Raw genomic sequence first — 23,279 nt, 5'->3', positions numbered from 1 at the left:
TAATAAACAGCCCGACAAGCGAGCCAGAGTCACAGAGGTTTGCTGAGTTAGAGCCGAGCCGCCCTACTCTGTCTATCTCGCTCAAAGGTTGGGCAAAACCTTTACTTTATGTTCAGTGTCACCACATTTTAAAGCCCCTGCTGTTACTACTTTGCTCCCGGGTCTGAATGTCATTGAGCTTGTTGGAAAAGAGGGGATGGGGAGGGCCTGGGTCTTTGGCATTTAGTCCGGCACCAATAAAGGATTAAGCTCCGAAAGACAGCTGTTAAATGGTGTGCTTTTTTCAGCCTCTTATCAAATCTCCTTCAGTCCACTGGGGTGGAGTTTCTGACCCTGTTCCCTGTATTGTAGGTTCCTGTGTGAGGAGATCGCCGCTGCTGCTGCTGCTGCTGCCGCTGCCGTTACTCCACATCCAGACCTCCCTCACCCCTCCTCCCCCTCCGCCAGCGCAGGGCAGCCACAGAAGCGTTGGCTCGATTCCAGGGAGGCTCTGATCCTGCAGCCACGTCAATCACGTCTTCACCGCTGGGTAACTATCAAGCATGCAGGCAGACTACCCCTGCCTCTGAATTTTTTTGGGGATGAGAGGCAGAGAGATTATGTGGTCTTGTTTTTTGGGATTGTTCTGTGTGCTTGTTACTTCTGGCGTCGCTCATGTGTGCATTTTTCATGTAAAAGAGGCATTTTCTCCAGCCAAGCATGCAATAGACTCAAACACACACACCCGTACACACGTGCACACACACACTCACACACACACACAGAAAGACACAAACAAACAGAGATGCCAGAGGGCTCTAGAGGAATCTCCGGGGGTTTGATCAGAGCTGTTGTGTCTTTGTTTTTGTTTTTAAGCCCATTGACTAGTTTGATTTCGGCTCCAGGTGTCATCTACTGAACTGTGTCAAACTCAGCATTTCAAAGTATGGTGTCAGTGAAGCGAGGAAAAGCAGAGGATAAACCAGTATTCTGTATGACAGGGCCTCTCGACTGCAATTTTTCCAAGGGCCAGAGTTTTTCTAAGCAGACACTGCAGGGGACTGGACTTTCAAATAAAAAGAAACTGCATTTCTTTAGGCCTGAGTACTCTATTATTGTTTTATACTTTCAATTTCTTTCAAAATTAATGGTGTTTCTATTTGCTTTATCAGTGTGAACACACTACTAAAAACCATAGAAAATCCATAATGATAACTAGATACTTAACAAGTGAGTCCTTATCCCAGCAAAAAGTAGTAAAGTAAAAATGAGATGAAGTACAACAGATGGCCAACAAAAACAAACCCGAGTTGCTTCTAATAGACAAGCTCAGTGATTCTCAAACAACTCCGCAGTTACCTCCAAGAGCCCGTCTGCTGTCGTCTCCGGGGAATAGACCGCATTCACACGTCACCCATTGTCCTCTGGCTTGAGGTTGCAAGTCATAGAAATGTTGGGAATCTGCCAAATCATCAATCATTTCACCGCTTCCCGATTCAGCTACTGAAAAGACAATGAATCCGGAGGCACATCGGGCCATATTTCAAGGTAAAACAACATATTTAATAACTCTGCTTCGCAATGTAACGTAATGTAACAAAGCAAGCATGTCTTGCCAGCCTGTTCATGCCGCACAAAGCGCTCCCTGCTAAATGCTTTAAACACACGTTTGTGTTTGATCTAATCTGTATGAACATGACACAGAACTATGTGTTCCAGTGAGCTTAAAGTCAAATTAACAACAACGTTACTGACCGAACTAGAGCATTTCTGAGGTCGGGTGAAGAGACGGCTAATGTTAGATAGGTTACCTTGCAAGCTTGATTACATCCAATGTGATTTACTTCCAGGCTTCAAGGATACGTGGTGATATTTCAGAATTAATTTATACCTTTCCTCAGGAAGATAGGAAGTGGTTCATGTTTGCTGTTGTCTAATGACAGCTAATGGGTTACAAGGACACGCACACACAGTGACTCCCTAAAATCACCTCTGGACAACTACTTGCTTTAAAGTAGAGAAACAAGGCACTCGCTAACATTAGTTCCTATATGAAGGGAGCAGAATCAGATACCTGGTTCAAGTGAACGCTGCATTACAAAAGGCCATACAAATTCAGCTCTTTATGTGTGACTTGAAGGACATCTACACATCACATTATGCTTCAGTTGTGATTTTGAGAGAGGCTGCTGGCAAGTGAGACAGTCGGTAGGGGAGGTTGGTGGGAGAGATGGTATAAATACAGTCATTGGTGGAGTATGTTTCTGCCTCTCTTGGGTGCTGTTATGCTTGGCAGATTTGTCATGCTGGCTCACAATGTGATGGAATATTTTAAAAAAAGCATGACTTTGACCGACGTTGCTCTTCGTGAAGTGCGGTAAGCCTTCTCCTGAGATTCTCTGCGTTTATACGACCTGAACCCTGAACACAGCAGGATGACATTATCCTTTTGATAACAGCATTTGAGCTTCCTTAATCTGAGCGTGATGTTGGAGAATGGATGCTGCTTGAGCGCGGCCTTTGGCCAGCCTGGGAGCTGAGCGATTTGATGGTAGCTCTGTGGTGTTGAGAGGATGGAGTTGGAGAATAATGGTATTATTGTAGTTTGCAATGGGTCTACTTGATGTGTCACAGACAACTGTTTGCTACCACAAGCGCCATATTAACTTAACAAAGTGATAAAATGTCAATGTTGTGTTTACGGCTGGCCAAAAGTCAGATACTAGTACTTTGAGTGTGTGCTTGGATAAAAATACCAAACTTGTGTGTTCTGAGACAGTTTTAATTTGTGGTCCACTGGGCTGTCCTACTGACCCCATTATCCTGTCTCCTTGGCCGCACATGGAAGGAAAACTAATTTTGGATGGAAAATGAGACACTAGACCTCAATTTCCGCCCATTATCTTGACCTAACTATAATCAAATTTCCGTCCAAATTCCCAGAAAATCTAAGCAAAAGAAAGCGTGGATCAATGCACTTCATCCACCGCTGTTATTGTCGTCGGAGTTGGGAGCTAATTCTCCAGGTGGGTGTAATTAAACCGCCGCAGAAGCAACGAGATGACATAGTTAAAAGCGTGCCAGTCAAACCTCAAGCAGATGGAAACGATGAATATATCATTTATGTTAAACGCTCTTAAGAACTCATTTAATACCTCTCATCTCAGTTTTGCGTCCTTTCAGTTTTTTCTCCCTTTTCCACCCCCGTTTTCTCTACTGTCATATCTGTACTTCCTGTCTCCAGAAAGCCCTTAAATGACCTGACTGACGTGATATGGCTCTCTCCTTCCTACACATAAATGAGGCTCACATGATCAGCGCGAGAGATGCAAGCCATGGCGTCCTTTTGTTTTCCTCCCTGCTCTCCCCTCCAGCTCTGCTGTGGTGCATTTCATCATCACGTCCGCCTACTCTCAGCCGTTGTTGCGGGCCCGTCGTTCGAGGCCTCTCCGAGTTAAATAAATGGGTCCTGGGTTTCCGCCGAGTTGTCATTTAGGTGTGTTTGACCCTCTGGAGCCAATTCAATCACTGTCTACCCACAAGTAATATCCTCCGCCTGCCCCTATCTCTGACTCCAAATTACTGAGCTTCAGCTCTGTCTTCACATCAGAGTACCACAGAGGCAAGCGAGGGAACAAGGAGGGAGCTCAGAGAAGGTCATAAAAGGTAGCTATTGGGCAGAAAAAAGAGGCAGAAGCTTGTGTGTAGATACACAATGAGGCTTCAGCGATTCTGAGGACGTAGACCCAGCTCCGTGCCCAGGGCTGGCAGGGAAATTAGCGCTATGCAGTGCTCACTCAGTCATCCAACTGGTGTGGCACGAGGGAACATTGCCTCGGCTCAACTGCTGCACATAAGAGATCTGGTTTTGGAGTTGCAGCCTGTTAAAATGTTATCTCGCTCGGAGACATTTGAGAAGGGTTTACTATACTTTGTGAGGGAGAGAGAGGGAGATTTTTACTTTCCCATTTCCTTATCTGTGGGCTGCTGCATTATAGTCAGAGCTGATGACTGACAGCCTGCATGCTTTTTATTATTCTGATACAAACCAGTGTACCAGCTGTACCATAGGCCTGTGCCATAATGTGTTCCTCTGCTCAACTGCTGAAATTAGCCTCTCCTCATGTCGCTGCACTCCTGTGTCACAGAACATCCCCAGCCAAGTGTGTACAACAATGAGCTAATGTGGCAGCACCATCACTGCTGTACTCCTATGCTAATCAACAACATGAACTGCAATCATCAACATGTTTCCCCAAGGTTTATCCCCTCCAAAGCTCTCAGCCCGTAATTCCTCTGTCTGTGCTGATTCCCACGTATTACCATATAACCTTTGCCGCATAATTTTCTGCTTTATGTCATAATCTGTGTGTTAATAAAGCATAAGGCATATGATTACCCGCTACATCTGAAACTGGCTAAATATATCAGCATCACATTACTGCTTTAGGTTCTTAAAATCCTCGTGCGACCATGGATGAACCATAGAAGCAACTGTGCACTGCAGAGCTCAGTCTTAACATCACTCTCTGTTCCCGTGGCTTTCCACTAATCATTGTTCAAGGCAGCTTAGCCTGCTTGCCCACCCTGGATGTCCCTGAGCGTGTCAAGGCGTCAAAGATCCACCACAGTGGCTCCTGCCAGCATCTTGTTCCACATCACGTTTTCTTTCTCCCTCTTTCTACTCTCCTTCTCACAGTAATTCCGCTTCTCTACTCCCTTGTCACAGTTTGATCTTCTTATATCTTCTTTCATTTGAATCTTCCGCCTCCCTCTTTCAGTTCCTTGTTCTTATTCCTCCCTTGTTGTCCTGTGTGGTGTGTGCGGTGATGAACCGGAGGCTGCCATGCATGTGTGTCGTCCTCCAGAGGCCTGGCTCCTGGTGCGGGGGATGAGCAAATGTGGCACTCCCCTATCATCCTCTCCCTCTTCTCACCAGTGTCCCTTTTCGCTGTCACATCTCCCACTCCTCGTCTTCACTCCTTTATTTCCCATTTCACTTAGCATGTATCTTTCCCTTACTCTCTCTGCCTGTCGCCTTTGAGAATGATGGGTAATGCTCGGGGAATGGGGGTGGTGACAGAACAGAGATGTATAGCTTCTGGACAGAATCAGCTCGACTATTTGTTCTTCTGGTGTGTGTGTGTGTGTGTCTGTGTGGTTGTGTGTTTTATTGAATTGTGGATGGGTAAATGGGTGCTTGTTCGTCTTTACGCTGGCATGGGAATATGTGGGAGGTAAGGGTGTGTTGTTTATGTTTGCTGCATCTCAGTGTTCCCATATGAGGAAACAAAAATTTATGTGTGTACATGGGCTGAGTGGTGAGGTATGAGTCAGTGGTGTGCGAAGATAATGCTTTGCATATGTGTTTCTACGGTGGCCCTGAGATGCAAAACACAACTTTGAATGAAACGCAATAACAAAATAGAAAGTACAACATTTGAGAAAGCACAACAAAGCCAGAAAATGCAACAAAATTTAGGAAAATACAACAAAATACATTTCAGAAAACACATTGACAAATCAGACAACACACAACAAAAATGAAACAAAACACAAGGTCCTTTTAGAAAAAGCAACATTTTAGAAAATGTGACAACAAAACAGGAAAAAATAACATTTCACAAATATATTTATTTAATGTTGATTTGTATCGGGAGAAGTGTGTGACATGAGCCAACATCACACAACACAGCAATTACAGCCTAAGCTAATTTAAAATGCCTTTAAAATACATAAAACTTCACAATAAATACTCAACATACAGTACAAAACAAAACTTAAAACTTTTGAATTTCCTGTCGTGTGTTTTTCTGAAAAATTACGCTTTCTAAGAAGTTGTTGTGTTTTCTAATTTCTTGTTGTGTTTTCCAATTCATTGTGTATTTTCTAGCTTGTTTTGTTATCTAGCATGTTGTCGTGTTGTTGTGTTTCCAAATTTGTTGTTGTTTTTTTCAGTTTTGTTGTGGTGTTTTCTGAAGTGTTGCATTGTCTTAATTGTTGTGTTTTCTAATTGGTTGCATTTTCTAAACGTTGCTGTGTTTTCAATTTTCGTATTTTGTCCAGTGTTGTTTAGCACCTCAAGGCCACCGTAGCCCACGCTGTGAGTATATGTTATATATGCATGTGTGTAAAGTCTGTCCGGTGTGCACTCACGCAACTTAGCAGGCGCGCGCTTCTGTAAAATTAAATCCACATCAGCAGGCAGCCATTCAGATAAGATTAACAGGACCTGACATTTCCTTCGTTGGAGACAGATGCTTGCTCCAGTTCCCTCAGAACACATCCCCTCTCCGCCGTCCTCCATCCAAATTACATTTCATCTCCGTTTGAGGATATTTCCCCCACTTACCCTGCTCCCCACAGCAAGACTTGTTCTCACCATTAATTTGATTTCTGATATTGTTATTACAGGGCAGTGTGATTAGGAGAGCACGAGTTAGATTAAAGGCTTGTTTTATGCCATATTGAAGCCAATTAGCTCCGGGTACACACTTTCACCTCGGCAGACAGATGACCATAAATGCTGATATTATGAATGTATGCTATCTCACTGCTACAGCAGATTGTTTCTGTAAAAGCTTAAGAGAGATGCAGATTTTTGTCACTGTGTAAGTGCGATGTTTTATATTTTATATTTTTTATATTTCCATGAAGGTGGAAGAAATTAAACATTTATCTGGCTCATGTATGATGGATGTCGCAGGGAATCACATACTGCTTTGTCAATTATATCCTAAATTACAAGTTCAGCCCCGCTTGAAGTAGCAGCTATGATTTGATTTGAAAAATGGTTTCTATTATTTTACAGCTATAATGCATATATGATCAAATCAGAAAATCGCACACAAGTACTCAATGCATGTCAGTTTGAATCGGCCGTATACAAACACGTGTAATTCGCCGTGCAGTGAAAGAGAGAGATTTACGTAACAGCGCAGAACATGGGGCCATAATGTGAGCTAGTGAGTAACACTTTAAGAGATGTGGACATAATTTATACATAAGCACACTGGATGTTACAGGGATGTCACCAAGGGCCACAGTGAGGAAATGTGATTATCATTTATGCATAAGTACCATTATTCTGTGGGAACATTGCACTGAAAAAAGTAATAACACCAGTGTTTTAAAGCAGCAGGTACAGATGTGTGATCTCTCCTCTAAAAGGAGCCAAACTGCCACACTAGTCAGCATGTTCGTGTGATGAGGTATAGCTTTGGACACAAGTACTGTGCAAAGCACACATTTGAGGTACCTGTTCTTTACTTTTATTTTATGCTATTTTATCCTTCTTTTCCCTGCACTTCAGATTAAAATATGTTAGCTTTTACTCCATTGCATTTGTCTACAGGTATAGTTACTTTGCAGATTAAGATTTCACCTTAAAAAATAAACCGTAAACTGTTAAAATGCAACCCATTTGCAAAAAAAGTGTCTTCTTTGAGCCCCTTGTCACGTTTTTGAGTGGTACATTCCCCTCTAAGCTTCTCAGATGTTTCCATTTCTGTTCAAGGCTCAAGGAAGTGAAATTGTCTGAGTCTGTCCTCTCAAGTAAAACGACATTATTTCAGGAAGTGCCCCGAGACGACATATGTTTAATTCAAATGAAAAAACGACTGTAGTAATTATGATGTGAGCGAAAGAGGAATTCAGATGATGTTGTAACACAGGGAAAAAGGTCGGTGTAAGGAAGAGGTCAGACACGTCAGAGACAGCTGTCCCTCTCCTGCTTCTAACCGACTGTCAGCGTTGGCTTTTAACCATGAATGGTCATTCCTGATCCTTAACAATGTGGTCATTATTGTAACTATGATGACGAAGCTCCCCTAACCTTAATGAAGCAGTTTTTGTGTCTAAACCTAACCAAACCTCAGCCGCAGTGTTGTCTGCACTTGCAAATAACATATTCTGACATTTAATTTGGAGGACTTGTTAATTATCCAATAATTCACAGGAAAGCAAAGACTAGAGAAACACATTTGTGCAACAGAACTTTGTTTTTTCTTCTTTCCAACTCCATCGTGTCACCTTTTGGAGGGCCTGACCTTTACGTTGGGAACCATTGGACTATAGCAAAATGTTTAACAGCAAAATGTAACTTACACATTGTTGCATTGATGCAAATTTAATGTCATATGGAATAATAGATCAGGAGCAAGTATGTATATGAATGCAGGACTTTTGATTGCAATGGGGTATTTTTACTTTGTTGTATTGGTACTTTTACTTAAGAGAAAGATCTGTGAATTCTTCCACTACTGGCTTATAGATTAATGTTAGCTGATGTGACAAAACTGCTTTTGTAAGACGCATCATTTTTATCTGCGCGGTGACGAGAATGAATCAGACCCTCTCATCATTTCCCCATACAGGGAGTGGGGAAGCACCACACATTGTGCCCTTCCTTTCATGCAGACGAGGCCATTATCATATGTGCTGCGTGAATCGGACTGGAGGTGACTGAGAAGTAGCTGGGTCTTGTGTCTGTGTGATGCTGTCACTCTGATGTGTTATGAGCCATTAGTGGAGCTATGAAATGGGGACTCAGGGGGAGAACACATTGATCTTCCTGTGTATGTGTGTTTATGCTTTTTATATGTGCACCCACAGTATAAAAGGCAGATGAAGTAGTTTGAGCCTCCGTAGATGTCAGGTTATATGTTTACTGTGCATATGTGTACTGTGCTGTACATCAGCCCGCATTTAGCATTCTGTAGACGTGTTCACACCTTTAGTGCTAATCCTGAAGCCGAATAATTGAGAGGGTGAGGGACATAGGGTCGTTTCACTGGTATCCATTGGTCCTAATATCAGCACTGAATTGCCCTTCATTAGGGAGAAGTTAATCCCTGCTTATAGTGGTGCAGGCAGACGCTAACAGCGCTCTGCAGAAGTCAACACATTCATTACTCCGTAGCCTCTGCAGCAGAAGGGCATTTCTATGAGGTGATGAGGACAAGACTGTTGTTTCTTGCTGGAGCTTAATAACAAGGCTAATGGACACATTTATAATGATTTGCATTTGTGAGGCATAGCTTTTCTGCGTATGTATTTTCCCCATTTTCTTTATGCATGTGTTTATTTCCATGAGGTCTGAAATCTGTACGGACATACCCTCAAGCATCAATCTCAGAAACCTTATGTTTACTGCGGATGAGGATTTAGAGGTTATACAAAACCATGGACACTACAGTGCAAACATGTAATAAATACCTTGAAAATGTACCAGTATTGTATACTCTTCAAAAAGATGCTTCAAAAAGATGTTGAACTTTGGCTGAACCTTGGGTTGTTTGTCCTCGCTGTGATATTAGTTCAAATTCTCATTAATCTTGAGTGGGAAATGGGGATTAAAGTTTTCCTATCTCTGTTTACTATCGTTGCATTGACAAACAGGTCATAAAACCCCACTTTCAGCACATAAACAAACAGGAACAAAGGGGATTCTGCCAAAATGAAAACATTAAAATCAGGTTCTGTTGAATTTCTATCATTATTTTTAGTTGTAAATGTGTTATTTTCCTCTTTTCATCTTTGTATTGAGTTTGTACTGTAGAATCTCAACTCATGCAGAAAGCTTGCAACATTCAAGGTGTCATAATATATTATTAAATCTCTTTCATTCTCCCAAACATAAGAAACAAGACTTGTTTTATGCAATGCAACATATGCTTTGTTAGGATTAATTTATGTGCTGAAGTATGAGACTGATTTCAGCAAATTCTAGATAGAGGAAAAATGCTGCTGTGCCTCCCACTGATAAGGAAGGGCAGAGGTGGGAAAAGATTATAGACAATTTACACTATATCATGTCCTGGCAACTGTACAAATCAATGTTCGGTATCACTGAAGGAGTACATGCCTTTTTCCTCATCATGAAAGACTTGCTGCTCGAGATTTCTTCTTCAAGCTGACAGTATCTGTGTCAGTCCCAGCTGTTTAGCCATTCATTATTGGCTGAATTTCTCATTATGTACATACAGATTATCCACTGCCGACTTGATTATTTCAGATGTAGCGTTACATTTTACAGCCAGCCTGCTACAAAGTAAAACTCACAATTCTCAGTCGAGAACATCAAGAGAAAAGCCAAAGTAAGCTAGTTCTCCCCATCCAGCTTATCTATTTAAAAAGCTGAAGAAAACATCGTGTTATCCTTCTGAAATTGCTCTATTTTTGCTTTAGAACGTAGGTGAGATTGGCATAAAAGAATAATTACAGAGGGCATAGCTTTTCCTGCAGAATTCTGCGTGCAGCTCTGGGTCTGGTAGAGAGTCAAGGATTTGAATGGTATCACACTGCGGAGAAATGGCTCTGATGTGGCAGACCTTACCTATGTAATCAGAGAGATAGGGTCATAAATAACACTGAATTTGGAGAATGACAGCTCACCTTGACTCCCTCTAATGTCTGATTGAACGGTGGATGTGAGCCGCAGGACAGCTGTAGAACATCACATGTAAATGTATCTATCAGTTGCAGTAATATTAGGCAAATAGCCTTGTGGGCCACTCCTCACTTTGTCAGCAGAAAGATGTGCCACTAGGATTTACTCCTCGCCGTGAAGGATGACAGGACACATCTGAGCGGCAGAGTGGAAATGCACATCCTGGCTCACAGGCTACGCTGCTTTGAGAAGTTCTGTGTTTGCATGTGTGATGGCAGCAGGAGTTATGTGGCTCTGTGAAATTGAACAAACAAGTTAATAAAATCCCCTGGCTATCCGTTAGCCAGGAGTGTGCTGAAGTTGACAGGCGTGAGCTGATATGTCTGGCGCGGGTCGTTATTTGTGTGGCGGACGTCTTAGACCTTCAGGCTTTCATCTAAAATACAGAGCACCCATTGACGGTAGTCCCCGGATTACTTTATGTTTGGATTAACTTGATGCTGGTCAGTTATTTCCGGCTCTGGGCCTGATTCCACTGCTGAACTGAGGTGGACCCGGGGTTGCCATGTCATGCTGGGGTCGGATGAGCAGACGGCGTGGGCGCCTGTGATTGCGAGCGCTGTCACAGCACCTGTGGTCACAGCCTTCTGATGAACTCCTCTGGGGGCATGAATAATGTACACAGTGGACCTCAGCGATGGGTGGTGTAATAATGCCAGGCAGAATAGCGTGACCGGAAACCCCAGTGACGGCCAACATCTTAAGCAGCCTGCCAGTCAGCACACCCATACCTACCAGGGGAGAGAGATGTATTTAGCTTGCAGTCTGAAACTGTACTCTCGAGTGCTTCTCTTAGAGTGAAACTGTTTTGCTTTGCTTTAACATCTGAAATTTTTATGTAGGTTTAGAGACATAGCCTCGCTGCTCAGATGTATCGGATCTTACAGTTGTTGCATCTAATGAAGTGGGACACAAAAGCAGACTCCTGGGACAAGGAAGATTTAGTAAAAAACAGGCTTTACTCAAATGTCAGTCTGTGCAGGTAGGCAAATCTTTAGGGTAAAGGCAGAAAACCACAACATCATAGACAGAAGTTAGTCAAGAGTACAGGCATTCAGGCAAGACAACTACAGCAAGCTACACACCATAGACTGCAGTAAGCTTGGAGACAAAAGTCTGCGGTACAATATGCTCAAAAACAAAGCCGGTTTGTGGAAAGTGTAGTTTCACAAAGGCAAAAGTGTTGATAGCTTTTCTGAACAGCCACACTGGAGGTGGGCTGAAAAGCCTGCAGTCACAGAAAGGGGTGTGCTGCGATGAATGGTACAATTGGGGATAAGGATCAGACAGTCTCTCCCAAAGGCATTTACGGGTTTGCACTCGGTTGAAAAGTGACAGAGAGTTGTGTAACTCAAAAAGAGAGCTGGAGAGACAAGTTCAAACCCTCCATACTGTCTCACACCAGCACACCTGACCAATTGCTGCATGAAATGGGCGTGCTCGTTGGCTTTGGAAAGTGACTGAAATGGTCCAGGTCAGCCTCCTCTGATTCTGATGTGGAAAGGGTTTCAGACGCTGTTAAGCACTTCTGATGGATACTGACACCTTAAAGGCTCTGTCACACTCGGACCAGTCACTTCAAACAGTGGCTCAGACTCTCATTTACTTTAGTTGAAGCATGTGTGATTGATGAAGTCAAAATTGTGCTTACTGTTTCCATACAAGCTCTGGCTGGCTCAGCCTTGCCAACAAATTAGCAGTACTATAGTGCAGTGCAGGACCATAGACCTTTTTCATAGCCAACATGTTAATTTGTCATCGTTGGAAAAGTGTGTGTGCATGCTGTCTCGCTGACAAAGCTTCCCCAGACACCCTAAATGTAACAGAGCCATCGTTAATATTATTTGTTGCAAGTCATGACAAGTGAAAAGAGCAACTGTGGAGACAGGTAGCTGATCAAAAAGTCAGTGTAGTGATCCACCAACAAGAAAACTTACTGAGGGTGGTATGACTGGTTCTGAAAAATTAAACAAAATACAGAGAAGATAAGGTCAAACAGAAATCTGGGCAGGGAGAGGGATGTACAGGCATCACAATCACAACAATATGCCTCATTTTTGAGACTGGTGGATCTTAGAACAGCAGTGTGAAGTTGAGCACTTTTAACACACCCTGGCGTGGTGGAGGTGGGTGTGTCGTGCAGCTGCAGATCCTGGCAATCCTCCTGTCACCAGCTCATGGCGCATGGAGTTCAGAAATCAAAGCTGCGAGTCTGATTTCTCCAATAAATCGTTGCATCTGTCTTTCCCTCTTTCTTATATCTTCTCGCTCTTTCGTTCACCGTCCCATCGTCCTCTACGCACCATCCTTAAAAGAAAGTCTTTGTCTAAGTGAGTCACTTTCCTTGAAATGTTGATTCCTTTCTTCAGAGGATGTGTGTCCTCCGCTGGGGCTTGCCCTCGTTGATTACTGCCAACCTCTTTCTTGCTCAGATCCCTGTCTCTCATCGACTACGTCCTTGTTGTTTCCCTCTCTCATCGACTCTCCCTGCGTCCCTCATCGGCGCACTTTTCCCTGTCACTCATTGTCTCTCTTCTATTCTGTCTTTTTTTTTTTTTCTGTGTTGCACTGGTGTCAGGTACTTTACGACAACTCAAGGCTAATGGGAATAAAAGGAATACGAGAGACGGGAGAAAACTCCAGCGTCCTCTGGAACATCTCCCATCTTCTCTGGGGTTGAGTAATAGAGCAGGAGGTAACGAGGGAGAAGAAGAAAGGAAGTGGAGCAGTTTACTGGAAAGAGAGAGTGTCTTTTTCTGGGCTCTTGATGGGGTACCAAACACCGGAATGAGTGGCAGCACTGTGATCTTCAAAGCCTATCTTCCTCAGTCCCCTCTCACTCCCTTGCTCCCTTGTTTTCTCACTTGAGAGATGGCGTATATCAGCTGGCTTCAGGCGCGAAGCTGTTGTAGCTTCAAAGTTTTGATCCTATCATCTCAGGCCTACAAACTCACCATATCCTCAGCCGTATCCAAACCCCCTCTGTCCTTGTATTTAAATGACTTGTCTGCCATAAATATTGCAGGAGAGCAACGTTAAGGTAAGATTTCTTCCATTAAAGGCACGATAGTGACAGTTCCTCAAAAGGTTAAGCTTGATTCGCTTAAGTTTCCAAGCCAACAGTCACAGTACATCACCCACTCATTATTTTGTGGCTCATACCTGTCTCTCACAGTCCAATCCTAAAAGAAATCAGACCTGTCACCATGTACCAGCTCTCTCTCTTCACTTCCTGCTCACTGATGGCTGGCCCATAAAAGCTGGATGTGCCACAGTGGATAATGCTCACATCTGAAGCAAGGCCACTGCCTCGATTTTCAGAGAGGGAAGCGAGTGGACTTGCTTTGATGGGGGTTTGCTATTTTTGTGCTCCACAAATACCTTCGCTGTCCTGTTTTCTGCTTTCGAAAATCCCTTCTATTTAATCCAGTTTCTGCTCTCTGCAGGAAACGGCAAAGCATTTCTCATGGAGGTGTTGCTCAATATTTATTTAATCAAGATGAAATATTGTGCTATGCCTGAATATAAATGTTAATTACATGCATGTGGTAATATCTTAATTCAGGACAATGACAGAGTGATGGTATTGTTTACCCTGCAAGGTGCCTAAGGGAGACCTTTCAGGATGCTTTATGAGTCTGGTTAGACACTTGATTAAGGACTTGGTTTCCACTGGGGCTCCATCCTCACTGGAGCACAGAAACACACAATGAGCTTTATGTGCGACACTTCAAAGATTTATAAGACTCAAATTAAGCTGAAAAGATCAGAAAAATGCAAGTTTTACCGACGTGATCATAATCTTTGCCCATTGATTTTCTTCTTCAGGTGTGAGTGGAAAACCTCTGGCAGAAGCATAGTGGCACAGTGTAGCATACTGTATAAATGAAAGCTCTTTGTAGGGAGCAGTACCTGTGTTTTTTTTTTTTTAGAGCCACTAATCAAAGCCATCAGCCCTTCATACCTCCTTCCTCAGCAACACGTTTGGCAGTAGCAACATGAGGAACTGCAGCAAGCGTTAGTGGCCATAACTTTGGCACCAGAAGTCCAGCAGAAGTGCATGTTCACATGGAAAACATTGACCAAACTCCAGAGCAAGGCTCTTAATAGAATCTGTTTGCCGTGTTGCATATTACATAATAAGCTGGAGTGGATAAATAAGAAAGTACCTGGATGGATGCCATGTCCCCAATGAGTTCTCTGTCTAGATTTGGCTGGGAATCGCAGCATAATTATTTCATGAGATCTTGTCAGTGTCAATCCCGATGCTCTCTGTGTGTGTTCTGACTTCACGATGAGTTGGCACTAAGAGGGCAAAGTGTGCTGCTCAGAAAAGAGCAGCAAATGTATACAGACATTTTGACAAGTGATTGGCTCTTCACTGTCAGGCTGCAGATCAAATGTGTCCCCATCACCTGTGCTATAGACTGGTGGGAGGTATAGATGAAAGCTGGCACCCCAGTGCTGCCCGGGCCACCTGGGCAGTGCCAAGATACATTGAGCTCACTCGTGATTCTCTGACTATTTAACAGCACCACTGACTCTGTACATTTCTAATCATTATCAGATCAAATATTATCATATTTTCTACAAAACTGGTATAAAGTAACTTTTAAGTGCTGTTTTTACCACACTAGCTGTGTGGCTCTAAGGAGGTCAATGTCAACTATTTTGGTCCAGACCAAATATAACTATTTGAATGGATTGCCATGAAATTTTGTACAGACATTCATAGTCCCCAAAGGATGAATCCTAACGACTTTGATGATCCCCTGACTTTTCCTCTTGCACCACCAGGTTGACATTTGTCATTTTGAGTGAAATGTCTCTGCAATTATTTGATGGATCGCTCTGCGATTTGGTGCAGAGATTCACGTCCCTCTGGATGAACTGTAATAATGTCATCACATAGGCTTTTCATCTAGTCCTTATTTAGACATGACATCTATTGCATGTCTGTCCGTCCTGAGGGAGGGCTCCCTGCTCTGTTGCTCTTCCTGTTTCTTCCATTGTTTTTCCTCATTGGAGTCGAGGGGTCTGAGGATAGAGGGTGTCGTATGCTGTACAGATTGTCCCTTGGGCTATATAAATAAAAATTACTTGGCTTATTTTCCCAGTACATTTTTATATAAACCTTTGGTTTATGGTGGAAAACCTGCACAACTGTATGAAAATTCCCATCAGCCTCAGCTCTACTTTGTGTTTTGGTGGTAAATATCAAATGTTAGCGTGTTAAAACACGAATGTCGTAAACTGGGTAAACATACATGCTGAGTGTCAGCATGACAGTGTTGTCATTGTGAGTATGTTAGCATGCTAATGTTAGCTTTTGGCTCGAAGCACCAATGTGCCTTCATACGGCTTCACATAGCTGCTAGCTTGGCTGTTGAATGTTAAAGAGTAATTACAACTTGGGGCTTATATTTTCATAGTGTCGGTCATTTCTTATCAGTAATAATAATGTTTTATGTACAAAGTTAGTTGCTGAGTTCTGGGGCCATTGTTTGGATAGCAGTAACACAAGCAGTCAGACAATCATGCAGGTTTTAAACAGGTTAGCCAAACCTATACAGTATAGAGTGAACAGTAAAATACGAACCATGGTCATAAACCTCTTTCACAGCTTACACACTGACTTCTTGCTTCAACTTGCACTTACTGTAAGTGTATTGAGGATAAGATTATGACTGATATTTTGGGTGTGCAGATTTTTGGATTTATCTCAAAATAAAGTGGTTGAACCGACTTGTTTACAGCCTGTCTGATGTCCTACTTGTTTCTCTTTCGTTACTTGTTTCTACAATATTGTGTTTCAGAGGGAAACTTCTAGTTCACCAGGACACTTGAATTACTTGTTACTGTGCAGATTAAGGCTTAACACACAAACTGACCAGTTCATAAAATCAGCATAGATTTAATGATCCAACAATATATAAAGTAGGTATAATTAGCTTCTTTGCAGCAACAATATTAAAATGTTGCTTATTAGTGCATAGTCTGAATGCTTCCCCCACCACTGTTTGTCACACCATTATTATGTTATTATATCGCGCAGCGTATTATTTTTACTCAGCAGCATAGATTCGTTGGTACTAATTGGACAGAAGAGATTGGGATATAATCTATTTCCTCCATTATTGAGATTGAACATCCAACCGCACTGATGTGGAGGAAAAACACAGAAAAACAACTTGATTGGTGAACATTTAATGACAGGTTGCTCTGGTATCACATGTAGGATTGTGGAAATGTTCCATTACAGAATATTTTTAGTCTCCACTGGCCTGACATCTGACACCCGTTTGAAAACATCTTCTCTCCACGCTGGAGCTGAGACTTTATCAACCGCTTTATCATCCTTGGCCATTATCACAAGGCTTTCTGGAGCATGTCGCCATGTTCCACGCTCGTTCCAAATCCAGGAAAAATGAGTCATTCAGAGCGTACTTTTTATGCCATGGTATGTTCAATAGCCTTAAATGTCAGGTCAGCTCGTCCCGTCCAGCTCTCTGCCTACTGTCCTTCGCTGAAAGGACAGTTTGTTTGGAGACGTGTTTGTGAGGCCTACTCAGCCTTTTCTCTTCCAACCAGACCTGCAGTCCTGTCCCACGTGTAATGATATATGGCAAATGTTGAAAAGTGCGCCGTAAACAGGATTTACTTTCCTTTGGGTGGAATCTCTGAGCTAATCAAAAGGAGTCCTTATGAATAGACCTTGAATTGAGGGCATGAAGAAGGTTAAAATGAAGTGAGTATGTTAATGCAGGTCTCAGAGTTTCATAGGAGATGAGTGCTACCTGAATATTTTAAACTCTCCTCTATCATTAGCTCTTCATTAGTGCATTGAAATCCACCCTAGATTCATCTAATGGAAACAAATTATTCTCTCCTTTTTCCCCCCTACCTGCAGTCTACTTACAACTAATCAGCACCATACAGTGCCTAGGAATTGATTTTACTCACGTCTGACTTGCTATTTAGGTTAGGTTTTGAAGAACTGAAACGTTCATTTTTTCATTTAAGTTGAGCTCTTTGCTCTTCCACTGGTGATCATTCGGCGCCCCAATTTCATCCCAGCCTTTTCCATTTAGTCTGTCCTGTTTTGATGCATGTAAATGATTCTCGAAACATATTTTTTTAACTAAAATTATTTGTGTTCAGCGAGAGGAAAACAGACACGACCCTGTTTACACAAACAGCTGCTTTCACACTGGATTTGTGCCTGCCCCAATTACATAGTTAGTCAGCCACGGAGTTTATGTCCCAGTGTTTTGTGACACAGGCAAAGCATCAATGTTGCATTTTCTATTTCTGTTGTAATGTTTGTTAAATCTGAATGTCTCCTGTGTGTTTTACGTCTCCTCCTCTGTTTGGCAAAGTGCACTGCTGCTCAGTGCCGCTCTTTCTCCGTGAAACTCTGATTTATGCCGTAGCTGCAGCTCATACTGTAGGCTGCAGATATTTTGTGGAACTCATTGTCACCTTTTTAATGGACAGCAAGCTGTCAACCAGATTCCAGTCTATTGGAATCTTTATGGCTCCCTCAGCAAATAGGAAGTGACAAGGTTGACAGGCCAGTGAGTGTGGACAGTTGAGCAGAGAGCCAAATGTCACACCATACCCTGTCAAAAGCCTTTTCTTGCAGTTATAATGAGATTCGTTCTTTCAAATGAGCCTCGGTGGAGTGTTGAATCCATTATAGCTTTTCTCCCTGTTGATTTGTGCTTTCTGCTGCCTTTATTATTGCCGATGTTCATCATTAGCACATACAGGCACTCCAAGCACTGTTGCTGTGAATATTCAGTAATTATACCTTATTCTCTTTTAGGTACCAAACCCCCTCTCAGGGGCATTGGAGCAATATTTTTATAATTTCACAGTTCTGACGTGAAATTACTCTTATATTTATATCTTGTCTGTCATCTGAAAAGTTTTTACTGGAAGCAAAAACCAACAATCAGCAAAACCATACTGGACAGCAATTTTAAATTCAGTGGTTACAAATCAGAAAACGATACCAAAATAAGCTTTTTATTCAATATTGTAAATATAAATTCTTCCAGTAATAAGGAAGCTGTATTCATAAAAATAAACCGGCTGTCAAATCAGCTTCGTTACGTTGTCCTTCATGTTAGGAAGAAACAGTATTCACTAACAAAGACTACAACAATAAAAGCACGGATTTAGGATAGTTTAATGGATGGAGGAGAGCTCAGGCGATGTAAGAGGGATGGATTGAGGGTCAGGAGGATGAAGGGATGAGGATCGAGGGATGATGGGATGAGGGGAGCAATCAGGGGCTTGGGTGGAGGAGTATGATGATGGACTGGTGTCAACTGGAGGTGAGAAGATGACATGAGAGTTTTTAGATGGTGCCTCATTGGTTGAGGTATTCAAGACAGAGACAGGAGAGAGGAAAGAAAAAGTGGTTTGAGGGGGTATGGGAGGGTCGGCGGCGTGAAAACCAGAAAGAGATCAGGTGTGGTTCAATGCTTTTGTGCTGGAATGGGATGTGTTGGAGGCGTGGTCTTTGTTCGCAAACCCAGTTAGAAAACTTCAAGATAAAACAAGGGACGGATTCATCTTGTTGAACGTGGTCTTGGATCAGATACTTACTGATGTTCAAATGCAAACGTTTTTAAATTTTATGCTTTACTTAATTTTGGCAAAGTTCTTTTGTCTATTTGGCTTAAGACAACACTAATGATTAATGTGTTTGGGATGTTTCATTATTTCTTTCAACAAAATAAACAATTGTAAAACATTTTGTACAGTCAGCAAAGTATAAAAAGGTGTCTTGGCACTGATACTGAAAAATATTCAGACCGTCTCAGCTCTATCTAATACTGACTGGATGTAATTAGAAACATAAAAGGAAATACTTGTTTGTTAAATTACATTTTTGGGCTGGAGCCAAGCTTGTATTACACCAAATAAACAAAACTGTTACTGGTGAATTGAGCAGTTCAGATGCATTTCTTGGAACCAAACTCAGGTGCAGTCAGGTTTGACAAGGTCAGCGGTGCCTGTCCTGCTTCACTTTTAGTTTGTGCTTTCATGCTCTCTTTGTCATTTTAGTCATTAGAAACTTAGATTAGAAAATGCACACTTTAGCTGCCTCAGTTCAAGAAAGTGCCAGCTGTTTTATGCATGCACTATTAATCCCAAATGCTGCACAAGGCTATAACAAACCACGGCTCTTAATTTGCATTATTTTTATGTTGTCGTTGGCTCCTGTGCTGTCACTAAACCGCATTGTTTGTGACATTTTCTAAGGCGGATGAATGAATGTGTGGCCTGATTGTTGGCTTCTGGTGTTTAGTCACAGTAAATTTCCAAAGTTTTCTGACCTGCTTTGTTTGCTTCAAGACCAAGTATGGTGGCATATTTTAGCTTTCAATCTGTGACTTATGTTCATCCAGAAAACGAGTCACTGTTATTTTTGTGAGTAGGATGGAATCAGAAAGAAAAAGGTGTCATTTTTTTGTTTTCAACTTCATTTAGCTCCATGTAAATACACTCTCTCCCATGAGTATTTCATCTCATAGTCCTTGCAGTGGAAGAAACAGATCTTAATTAGCAGGGATTTCAATTGGAGTTTTTCTAAATTACCTCTTCTCTGAATCAGGCGTTCCCTTGCCACACATCACTGCATGTTAGGAAGCAATGACAGGGTTGACTTTTAATCAGTGCTGCTGGCACAGTAATTGTCAGACAGTATGTGCATCTCTTTGTGTTCATTTTCTTTAGTTAAGTCTAAACACAATATATACACTTGTCACAAAATGGATATTTCAAACACAAGGGATTGTCTCAATTTATTGACATCTCAGAGTTTTTAATTCTTTTTTGCACAACACTACAAACAACAAAACCACGACCACAAATCTAAACTCCTTTGATATGAATGGCTTTATGTCTTGGCTAATCCCTAAAATGCCTTTTGATATAATTAGAAAGGGCTAAATAATCTGTTTAAGATAAGGACCGATATGCTTTGAATCCTCTTCAGTGGCTTATTGCTCTATTTCTTTGCTGGTTGCCTCATCACATGCTGTATATATTGCACCACTGTAGACTGAACGGATCAGTGCATCCTAAACACAACACTTTCTTTTAAAGGACTTGTTCTATAAAAAATTGCATTGCAATAGCCACTTAACTCTGAGTTAAAATGGTCTGGATATCACAAGTTGTATCATATTTGAAGCCCACTGCAGAATTAAATTTCTTTTACATCTGGCTGCTCAGTCTCAAAGCTGGTCCTCTGTGTTTCCAGCCCATGTATTTTTCAGTCTGCTCGCTTGAGTTTGCTGAAGGTGTGCTCGAAGTCATTCACCCAAGAAAAGTATTCAAGTCTGTTAAGTTAATCACCATTTTTGCTTTTGCTTAAGTAATGAGCTTTAACATCCCTAAAATCAGCCAGGTTCATTTTCTGATTCCTTCACTAGCAATTTCAAGCCTTGTGGTCTGCTGTTTTTAATTTGGTTCATATCTACTTGTCGTTTTAAGGAACCGTTTAACAGCAAAGCAGCGAGTTTTTTTTTCTTTGAAACAGGATGAAATATCTCAACTGTCATCTGCTGCCTTTAAACAGATTCAAGACCAGAAACTGTCCCTTAAATCTTAACTCTGTTTAGCTCTGTTCATTAGTCATGGACATAATTGAACGGATGGCACGTGACTCTCAAGGTGAATATTTGCATGCAGTGTGCTCACACACACACACACACACACACACACACAGACGGAAATACATTAGGGTTAAATAAGCCGTATGTGAGCTTGCATGTGGTCTTCCAGCTTTCATTAAGCTGTAAATTAATTTTTTTCTTGAAAAAAGACAGCAGGAGAAGCCAAGATAGCCGTATGAAATAAAAATGGAAAGTGTTCACAGCGAGCTCATTAGGATGCTGTCTGTACCAGTGGCGTCAACAAAACAGCTGAGTAAAGTGGACATTTGCCCGTGATCTATTTCTTGCTGGGAGGGCTGTTTGAAGCAGAGACCACTCAGGGCACATTGCAAAAATAACTCGTTCTTACCAAGTGATTCTTAATATTGAGGCCTGAGAGTCTTGTTTTCTTCAAACAAGTGCAAAAATCTGTCAGTTATTTTAAGATTGTTTCGGCATATTTCCAAAACAAATCAGCTTGTTTTCTATAAATGGGTGGCGGCATCTTGAAAGAACACAGAAAAGAGTTATGAAGCGGGAGAAGTTTCTTCAGGGTGTCCTGGGCTTTGGAAGTAAATGTCATTTTCTTTGCATATGCTTGTTAACTGGTATTTGGAGCAATTTTCAAAGCTTGGATGGCCACGAAACCCTCCTGGTTAAATTGTCAGTAAAAAAGAAAGAAGTGCTGTTTCATAACAAGATATTTGGTTCTTCAGCAAATGTTCTGATCTGTCTGAAAACTAAAAGCGTCTGAAAGCCAAATGACTTCAAGTAGTGTCAAAGGTGTTTCTACTTATGACAAACCCACAGAAAATTATCACTGAATTCAGCCTTTTTTAGCCTCTTTCAGAGTTTTCATTTCTTTGGTCATGTTGTTGCCAACTTCCAGATGCAGCAGGCGGCTGTTTTCTGCCACAAAGGCTCTCATAAACCCCCGCTGTACACTACCTGCTCAGCACCAAACGGCAGACAAAGTTAACAACTAGCTGGTGCAGCAGTAAGCAGCTAGAGAGCCAGATATTTACAGCAGGAGATGGTGGAGACCAAAACAGAGGTAGGCCAGAAACACCAAATGAATGTTCATTTTGCACTGTGTTGGCTGGATGTTTAACCATTTGTAGTATTAATGAAAACACACAGAGGGATGACCAATGTATTTTGGGGTTGATGTGACCATCTCATAAACGAATCCACCAAAAAATGAGGTTCATAAATGTATTTCTCATGCACACACAAATATTTCTTTGTGTGTGTAGGAGAAATGCGCTATTGTATGTATTTGAAGGTATTTGCAGTTTTCATCTAAAACGTATTTGGACATTGTTACATTTATACTGAACCTGCATTTACAAGCTGTTTGTCATTTGTGAAGCTCACCTAGAAACCTGAACTCAGTCCACTTTCAAACTCTGGATCAGTTTGAGATGAATTCAGCAACTTTGGGTCAGTACTTTGTTCAAACTCTGAGTACTCTCTAAAAACTCCACTGGAGTTTCTACAGATACCAAACATATTGAAAGATATCTAAGATAGTACTCAACGTATTAACAATATTTCCTTTTGAAGTAGTAGTGCAGCCATAAAAACACACACATTGAAACAGGAGTTTTAATATTTCAGTCAGTGTAAACATCATACAGCTTCAGGGAAGAGGTGGAACAAGCTAATACAGAGTATATGGTTATGAACGCATTGATTTTGACAACCTTAATGTTACTTAAGGGAAATACAAATGAAAATCAAGCTTTTAAGAGGTTAACAGTGGAGTGAAACACCTCAGAGAGCAGCGACCCTCTCAGTGTAGAGGCCTATAAGACAGACGGCTGCGCTGGAAAGAAAATTCTTGAGTTAAGATGATTTGTATTGGACACAGATTGAATTTTTCAAACTTCTTGTATGGAAATAAGACTTAATCTCTCTGATTAAATGATAAAAGTCAATAGAAAGTACTTGTGCAGGTGTTCTCTGGGATCACTGGGCTTCAGTAAGGGTCTGCCCAGCCCCCTAGTATCGTCTGGGCACACACACACAAACTACCACAGAATAATCAGACAGCCAGTTGATGCTGAACTGCTGCTCTTGAAGCACTTCACTCACCATGAATGAAAAGCATTACCATTACTCACCTGATGCTCGAATCAACACAATGAGCGTCCTATAAAGTGTTCAAATAACAC

At 41.7% G+C, this 23,279-nt stretch overlaps 1 protein-coding gene across 2 annotated transcripts in view; it reads left to right on the top strand.

Moving 5' to 3' along the window:
* drp2 (dystrophin related protein 2) overlaps positions 1–23,279 on the top strand; it is a 155,774-nt gene that overhangs the window by 49,137 nt on the left and 83,358 nt on the right. For both annotated transcript variants that reach the window (XM_076738393.1, XM_076738392.1), the window contains exon 2: positions 352–529. The gene's annotated coding sequence lies outside the window, so the exon portion shown is untranslated. The remainder of the gene's footprint in view (positions 1–351; positions 530–23,279) is intronic.

This window comes from Chaetodon auriga, chromosome 9 (assembly GCF_051107435.1).
Source record: "Chaetodon auriga isolate fChaAug3 chromosome 9, fChaAug3.hap1, whole genome shotgun sequence".
In the NCBI taxonomy this organism is placed as follows: Eukaryota; Metazoa; Chordata; class Actinopteri; order Chaetodontiformes; family Chaetodontidae; genus Chaetodon; species Chaetodon auriga.
Note: the sequence above shows the minus strand (reverse complement) of the source record. Positions and strands in the feature narration are given on the sequence as shown.